The sequence below is a fragment of the Embiotoca jacksoni genome, unplaced genomic scaffold, assembly GCF_022577435.1.
Source record: "Embiotoca jacksoni isolate LCO1_2020_lvr unplaced genomic scaffold, fEmbJac1.0.p SCAF_24, whole genome shotgun sequence".
Classification (NCBI taxonomy): Eukaryota; Metazoa; Chordata; class Actinopteri; family Embiotocidae; genus Embiotoca; species Embiotoca jacksoni.
In genome coordinates this window covers 525,996-535,000 of record NW_027185375.1, presented here as the reverse complement: position 1 = coordinate 535,000, position 9,005 = coordinate 525,996, and the positions used below count along the sequence as shown (strand labels likewise).

The 9,005-nt window shown below is 47.6% G+C and overlaps 1 protein-coding gene across 2 annotated transcripts in view; it reads right to left on the bottom strand.

The window, feature by feature from the left end:
* ndrg2 (NDRG family member 2) overlaps window positions 1–345 on the bottom strand; it is a 33,092-nt gene extending 32,747 nt beyond the window's left edge. Inside the window, exon 1 of one of the 2 annotated variants that reach the window (XM_069158897.1) lies at window positions 82–345. The gene's annotated coding sequence lies outside the window, so the exon portion shown is untranslated. The remainder of the gene's footprint in view (window positions 1–81) is intronic. The other variant, XM_069158896.1, reaches the window with a different exon arrangement.
* Window positions 346–9,005: the final 8,660 nt, after the last annotated feature.

The window sequence follows — 9,005 nt, the reverse complement described above, 5'->3', positions numbered from 1 at the left end:
GAAACACTCCAAAAAAAAAAAAAAAAAAACAAAAAAAAACAGCCGAAACATGCACGTAGAAAAACACCCCGATAAACTCACCTTTTTATTCAGCAGACGGGAAATAAAAATAAATCTTCGTGCAAAAATCAGGGACTTCTAAAAAAATATATTATGGCAAGTCTCGTTCTCCACTTGCACAATTTCTTCTTGCTGCTGTTTCCAACCTGTCCCTCCAATCTTCCCGCTAATCTCCTGTTATTTCACTTTTTTTCCTCCACCTCCTTTATTTTTCCGCTGCGCCTTCTTCCTCTCTGTGTCCCCCAACTGTTTTTTTTTTTTTTTTTTTTTTTCTCTCTCTCTCTCTCTCTCTCTCTCTCCTTTCTCCAGCAGGAGGAAAATTCAACATAGAAAAAAAAAAAAAAAAATATGTAGCGGTCAATCAAAAGACGAAGGTGGAGCCACGGAGTTTTTAGGGGTGGAGAAAAAAAAGTTACCTGCCAAGAAATCAACGACAAATACGAGTAGAGGGGTTCATTTTACGTCAAATGCGCAAAGAATACGTTTTTGATAAATCTAGTATTTTCTAGTTTGAGACCGGAGTAAATGCTGACGTGACATTGAGAGAAAATAGCGTGCTTATTTTTCAGGCCGCCACCCCCCCCCCCCACACTCCCCCCACCCCTACCCCGTTCGCTCGGGACCCGCATTGGTACAGTCCACCCTTGTTGAGCTTGTGGAGCAGAGTCGAACGCGCGAGCATTCCCGCCCTGGGCTCGAGCCAGCAGGTAAATAAACACACCTGGAGTTAAAAAAAAAAAAAAAAAAAAAAACAACAACCCCCGCGGTCCGGAAGGAAAAGGAGGGGGAACGTTTTCTTACTTCAAGCGGCTCAACAATGAGACCTGAACCCGGTGGGGGCTCCGAGGGGCAGTTTCTGGTCCTCTTGCTTGTTTTTCACCATCACAAACTTTATGAAGTGGCCTTACTTAAAAAATAAATAAATAACAATCGTATTCCCATTCTGTCAGGGAGGTTAAAACAGTTGTAAAATGCCAGATTAAAGAAAAAGAACAAACATGTTATAATATATGATTTACACCTACATTTTTAGCGTACACCGAGATGACTGGAGTTAAGAGTTTTAATTCAATTTTTGGATTTCATTTTAATTTAACATGGTTTTGACCAACAGACCAAAAATCAAACACAGTTTAAGATCACTAAAGAAAACAGTATTGCCATGAATTTACTAAAAGCTGAATATGTCAATTGAAATTTGATTCAGACATTTTACATACCAAATAAATAATGAAGAAAAAAAGCAAATCAGCTATGAAAACATAGCACACAAAAAAAAATTGCACTGTGCGCATATTTTAAATCGTTTCTTAGTTCTCTCACAAATTTAACAGAGACTGACATTATAAAATAAACAACCAATAAAAGTGAAAGTTAAAGGTGACGGCGGGTTAAAAACAGAGCTGAGAACAGAAGGATGACGTCGATAATTAAAAAGATGAATAAAATAACCGAACTGTAGACGGGATTTTATTGAGACTTCCTTCTGTTTACTTAAATGAGAATAAATACGGAAGATGCATGCGCTCTAATGTTTGTTTACACCGAGTTATTTTCCTATGTTTAGACATGCAGTGCACCTTTTTAAAAATCCAAAGCGTTCAAACCACAACGAAGCAGCGAACCAGTGGAGAAGCCACACTTGAGCCCTTTCATTCAGAACCGGAAGGAAAAACAAACGCGACGCGTGTAAACCCGAGCTGAGGCTGAACCGAACCGCCGAGCCGAGGGGCAGAACCTCCCTCATCGGCTCTGCGGTTGTGTAAGTCGGGTCAGAGTTCCCCCCCTCCTTCCCCCCCCCCCACGGGTGACACACACACTCGTATTTGTATCGCCGTCGGATGACCGCACCGTTTCCTGTGTGTGTTTCCCCTGCCACATTTTAAAATGGAAAAAGACAACAGCGTGACTGAAACCGCCCTTCAGGGTTGTTGTTTTTTTTTGTTGTTTTTTTTTTACTGCGCCTGCGGTTCCACGTGTGGATCCCCCAGTGGCCTTATTTTTGGTTATTTATAAGGATTTCTTACGGCGTGTTTATCGTCAAACGTTTTATTTACGTGTCGATTTTGCAGACCAGTTATCCAAACGCTGCAAATGGCAACGGCTTTTCCCAATTTTCGAGCCAGCCGACGGTACGATTTGGCATCTTGCGCAACCCGAGTCGAACGAATGAGATCAAGTGGTCAGAGAGAAGCAGCTGTTTGTGGTCAGCTGAGAGGGCGGGGGGGGGGGGGGGCACACTGGCGGTCAGACGTAAGGCGCTAAAAAAAAAAAATCATACCGCTGATGTTGTGGTCGAGTAAACGACGTGCGCCGGCCAGCACTTCTTAAACTGCTCTAATTGACGTGTTATTGTTTGTTTGCTCAATCGGTACAAAACCTCAAGTAGGAAAAGCGGCAGTTCTGCGTTTTAAATCGGAAGCACTGACGTTCCCAAGTATTTGTCTACATATCCGGGTCGCTCCGCGAGTCGTGTCCGGTGGTTGCGTCCGAATGGGGCGACGACCTCGGTTTCATTTTTGCCGTCCGGGGACCACGTTTGTCGGTGACAAGCGATTGACTTTGGACGTCGTCGCGCTCGGCCGCGCCCCGGGCCGTGACGTTTGCTCTCGGCGGGCCGAGCCAGCCTAAATGTTCGACGCTCCCGTCGCCAGAAAATCCAAGAAGAAATCAAAACGATCCGAAACGTTAAAACCGTTCCTTTCAAAACATAATCGACAGTTTCCCCGCATTACGTCCCGACCCACCCGTGTGACCCGAAAGCACCTGCCGAACTTTTGGATCCGTCCCGGGCCGCGGTGCATTGCGGGTCCCTCGGCGACCGAGCACCTGTACTGGACCGAACAATATGTCTGCCGGCGACGCCGTGGCAGGTTCATGGCAAAAATCTCTCCCTGCCAGTCCTGAAAATGAAACGTGTGTGTGTGTGTGTGTGTGTGTGTGTGTGTGTGTGTGTGTGTGTGTGTGGTCGGTGGGGATTTCTGGCAAGACTCGTGTTTCAGCAGTGAAACCCACAGTTGGGGTAGAGCAGAGTGATTTCACTTTGTGCCTCTGCCAATAATAAGGTTAGACAGAAGGAATAACAACGCAAAAAGTTTGACACCCAATGAGTCACGAGGAGAACAATCAGCCCGGAAATGTTTATTTATTTATTTATTTATTTGGGGGGGGGGGGGGGGGGGGGGGATAAAATATTGGCTGCCGGGCTGCAGAGACGAGCCAACAGCTACGACGCTGAGCAGCATGTGACATCGCAGACAGATTAACTGGCTCTGCATGCGGTGTGACATTCGCACGACGTCGTTCAAAATATACACGCAATTCTATTTCGTGTGGGTTTTAAATTTGAAATTATGTCTCATTTAGACTGCTGATTGAGCAGGATGCCGCCGCCCGCCCGCCCCGCCCGCCTTTCCATTATAATCAAGTTCACCCACTGTGTCAATCAAATACCGGCCGGTGTGGTGTAATTCACCGTAGTGCTATTAGAATGATGAGATTTGAGTTTAATCATAATCGAACTGCGTGGGAGGGAGGGGGGGGGGGAGGCATGGGGGAGGGGGGGGGGGGGCTTCATCAGCTAAACAGGGCTGCTTTAAATCACCGCGGTGGACCTCATGATCCCACCTGCCCTCTGTATACACACACACACACACGCACACACACACACACACACACACACACACACACACACACACACACACAGGTCTTCCTCTCTTTTACCCTCCGCAGTCACCCTCCTGCTGGCTGCAGTTCACCAGGTTAATGCTGATGGAAGCAGAAGAAAATAAGAGTGTGTGGAGGGGGGGGGGGGGGGACAACCCTGAATGCTAATGATCCGCAGCCAGTCTGGCTTTGTTTGTGTTTTCTAAATTACAACTAACCCTCGCCGAATGCATATAACCGCTCACACAATGTTCGGGTCAATGCAATGTGCTCCACGGACAAATCGAATATTGTTTTGAAGAGACAGAAACGGTTCAAATGCTCCGTCTTTTTGTATCTAATTGTTTTTTTTTTGTTTTTTTTTGCATGCTTATTTGGCAACTTTTGCAAAAAATATCTTGAAGGTATTAAAAATAACTCGAATTCTTTCGTGACGCCGCCGAGTGCCACTGGAGGTCGGCTGCATAGAGGTCGCCTCCGTCTCCATAGACTCCCATTCAACTTCTCATTAAAAACAAAGTCAAATTATTTTGTTGTGCTGTTGTTAGCTGAAGTGCCTCCGTCTTACTAGTTTTTCTGATGGTTCAACTGAAAATAATCATTAAAGCCGGGGGTTTTTTTCCCCCTCTGTGTGTCTGTTTGATTGACAGGCCCGTGGCGTGGTCAGGTTACGGCGATGGGTGGGCGGGACGTGGCGTCTTCAGGTTTCCAATCAGACGGAATCAGAACCACCGCTCGCTCCTCCCCCGGCTCCTCCCCCAGCTCCCCCCCCCGGCTCCTCCCCCCGGCTCCTCCCCCGGCTCCTCCCCCGGCTCCGGTCACACGTCAGTGCATTTCTCACGCCGAGGGCGACGCAAAAACGTGACACTGACACGCTGAGCGACGGCTGCGTCGCACACTTCGGCGTGACACCAGGCCTGCCGAGCGGACGCACCTATCCAGGGTGATTAAACGCCGTCCGCATTTACACACCCACATCGACGCGAGGCCGCGCCCGTCCTCACACCCGTCCGTCCTCACGCCCGTCCTCACCGATTGACTTTTGACTGATTACGTTGGGGAGATTGTGCCCTCAGACAGAGACATGCATATTGTCTGCTTTTCCGCATGTAATGCCATTAAGACGCCCCGAAGTAAACAAATAAAAACCAATGAAGAAAACAAACGAGGAATTAGACGTGTCACTTCACAGAACCGCGTCCTCACCTTGTAATTAAACTGGAAGTCGTCCCAGATTCGGCGACTCGGCAAGACGACGATCACTTTGTTCCCGGAGGACAGTCGGTGCGGACGGACGTCTCCGACGGACGCCTCGTTCTGTTCTCGGACCGATCCGGTGACCCGATCGTAATGAGACGGGGACACCGAGGACATTGGCCCGCAGACTCCTCTCACTGCGTTGTCAACCCCGGGAAGTCAAACACGCCATCTGGTCACCGTTTTATGCTTTTAAAACTCCCGGCGGAGATCTTTCCTCTCGACATTATCTGACTGACGGGGGACAAAACGGCGCAGAGCAGCGAGTGGCGTCGAGGTTTGGGAGGCCGGCAGGCTTACATGAAACACAACGAGAGATTCCTGGCAGTAATACAGGAACTGTATAAATGAATAGCATTGAACGTGACAAGATGCTTCAACTGCGTCTTTATGCAACGGGGTGAATTTGCAGTGAAGCAGCCGGGATCATCGGCGAGCACATCGAGGTCCAACGTCAAGAACTCCAGGCAACTGTTTCCTCTCGTTCGCGTGGCCTCACAAACAAGGAGTTACACGCGTGACCCCGTTTCAGTTTACGCTGAGAGCTGAGAATCGTTTCATCATTTCTGGTCTTCGTGAACTTTCACTCGGCACCCGCCTGCTTCTCTTCGAGACGACTATAAAGTTGTTCTTTTGTAAACCAAATGGGAACGTTTCCAAGAGCGCTCAGCCAAGTAAAACGCAACACTCACTGATCAGGGTTGTACCTTCTTCCCGCTGCGTCCACTCGGAACTTTATGTTCGCACTAACTGCACCTTCGATCACACAGGTTGTTTGTTTCTGTGATTAATTTGCACTTTGAGCGTGTCGGGTTGAAATTAGATCTTCGCGTTCCAAGAAATAAGATCTTTTATTTAGAATACTGCAGACGGGTTTTTCCCGCCCGTTTGGCCTCCGTTAAAAGCAGCCGGCGTCTTGTCCTCCATATTATTCTTATATTTTACCTTATTTAATGTTGTTGTTGTTTTTTTTTAACTTCTTGCTCCTTTTTTTTTTTTGTCTTCACGTCGTAAAGTGTCCTTGGCAACATAAACCTGTTGTCGGATTAAGCCTTTCAACTCTGACAAGTTTTTATTCATCTTCTGTCACAACCAGCTCGCTTCAGCCGCCGGGTCGGCATAAATCCGCCTGCCACTGCTGAGACACGCGCACACACACACACACACACACACACACACACACACACGCGCACGCGCACACACACTCTTATACACAGGGAGGGCAAGTGGATTTGTTTCACGCTAAAAGTCAAAAAGAAGGATCAGAAATAACTCCCCTCCGCGGCGCAGACGTCTTCTTTCGGGCGCCGCGAGGCGGCTTCGCTGCGAGGTGACTTTTGTGAGGAGGGAAGACGAAGACGAGAGGAGGGAGACAAGTGAAAGTTCCTGCATCTCCTCGGGGATTACAGTAGTCTGCTGTTACTGTCAGCAGCAGGAGTGGATGCACGTGTGTGTGTGTGTGTGTGTGTGTGTGTGTGTGTGTGTGTGGTTTGAGACAGCTGCAAAAAGCAAGGGGTGAGGTGGGGGGGGTGCAGTTTGTTTTGCTGTGGTCGAGGGGGCGTGTCCCTGCAGACGATTGGCCCAGTGGGCTGATTCCAGTGTAAGTGACATCACAACTTCGTGGCTGACCTACTTAAAAGTGGCCGTGACGTCACCTGCCTCTTTCGCTCCGTCTCTCTTTCCCTCCCTCTCTTACACAACTCATTTTCCCTTCTGTCTCTTTCCATTTCATTTTTTCGTTTTGCATATTTCTCCACCTTTTCCACCCTTTTTTTTTTTTTTTTGTAGTCATACAGAGGCGTAGGGTTAATCAGGAGAGAGAGAGACGGCGAGGAACGACGACGTTGCCAATAACCCAATTTCTAGAGATTAAAGCTATATTGATGAATATTAATGCGCTGGCCGCGATGACGAGACAAAACGAGGCGGCAAGCTTCCACCATATGGACAGAAAAGAACTGCGGGAAGAAAAAAAACAAAAACACAAGCGTGTGATTTGGTGCTGATCTGCAGTGGAGGAAGAATTATTCAGATCCTTTAACTGAAATAAAAGTACCAACACAGAAATGTAAGAATAATCCAGAACAAGTCAAAGTTCGGCACGAAAACAGGACAGAAGGAGCAGCAAAATGTATTTCAATGTTTTAAAGTAAAAGGACGAGTTTGGTCCCTCTGACTGTTTTATTATTATAACAACAAAAAAACTGAAAGTGTAAAAATGATTTATGCGTTGACTCTTTCTTGTTGCCAGGAAACCAGAGCAGACTCCAGGAAGTTGCTTGTCCAGCTGTCGTTTCATATTCACTGTACTGGCAATTATCTTATTCGAAAGCAACTTCAGCCTATTTTCCCAAAATGTTGAAATACTCCTTTAAGCACGATTTTCAATGCAGGTTTTTTTTTTTTTAATCCTCGTCATGCAGTAGTTTAATATTTCCCACTTTTTACTTCATTATCCCATCAGTGACGTGTTTTCGACTCCGTTCAGCCAGCAGCAGCAGCAGCAGAGCGCTGCACACGTATAAATGTATTACGGTGGGAAAAAAACACCGATGTATTGCCAGATTTTTTTTTTCTTGATGTGTGTGTTCCTGAACACAAGCAGATTATCTGAGAGGAGCAGGAGCGCTGAGGGCTGATTAACGCTGCGGGGTCGCTTCTAATCTGAGGCTGCCCGTCAGACCAGTCACCGATCGCAGCGCAGCGCAGCGAGCGGGAAAAGGAAGGAAGGAAGATGGAGAGAGCGGATCGTCTGTGATGCTTTTACAGAGTCGAGGGACGGAGGTGGAGATGGGAGGACAGAGATACGGGAAGTCTGAGGATTAAAGGGAAGGACGAAGGGGCATGAAAAAAAACAAACCGAGATGAATAGAGGAACAAACACGTGTGGGGGAAACAAAAAGAGGGACGCCGTGAGAGAGAACAGAGGAGGAGGAGGAGGATGAAGGTTGCCGAAGGGAAGAAGAAGAGGCAGGAGGCAAAACAGCCCGAAGCAACAGTTCCTCTTCCTCCTCTTGCCCCCCCCCCCCTTTTCCCCCTTTGTGGTCCGTGGAAACCCTCTCTTCTCTCTCATTTATATTCACACCAGCTATGGGGCTAGTCACAGGGCAACCACCGCACAATACTACTGTTCAAAACACACACACACACACACACACACACACACTGGTACAGTCGGGCTCGTCTTTGTGAGGCCAAATTAAGTGCGATCGAGTGCAGCCGCAACAGGCCGAAGCAAAGAGGCACGCACTTTCTGTCATCGCAAAAGGGTCGTTGTGAGTTGTTTGGTTCGGGGTAACATGAATAACGTGCTTCACGTGGCTTTGATTGACAGTTTATAGCAGAAATGTTTTGAAGCGCGCTGTTTACATCGTTTAGCTGTAAACGTGAGCGTCTCAACAGGAAGTGCTTGTCTTGCTAAATTGCCAGGAAGCAACGCGCTCCTCGTCGCCAACTCGAGACGATGCGATGAACGAGGTGTCGGGTTCTGTTCGCCGTGTTCCTGTTTTTTTAGTTTTTTTAAATGCTGCAGTTTGGAAAGTAAAAGTGTTCCTTTTGATTTCTGGTGCCTAAACTTCAGACACCTTCTGCTTCGTAACACCGACATAGTGTCTGGTGACGGTGGCATTGCGCACTTTGGAGTGTCATCGCGTGGGTGTATTCTCTTCTTTTTGTAATCGTCATGAAAACAAGCAGCTCCGAAGCGAAGTTGTTTTTTACGATCGGTAGTTTTACAGTGCAGATCCTCCGAGGCTCGTTACTGCTGCTCATGGACTGGAAATGAAGTGTAGGACCACAATTAAAACAGGGCTGGATTTCAACCTGGCTATTGCTGCTTGTTTTACAGTCATGCAGGCATTTGCAAGCACACACACACGCACGCGCGCACGCACGCACACACACGCACGCACACCTGTTTTGTTTGAAGCCAAACTGAAATACACCCACAGGCGGTGAACTTTTCTCTGCCCCATGTTTAACTCACATTTCATTGTGTTTTCGCAACTCTCTCTCTCTCTCTC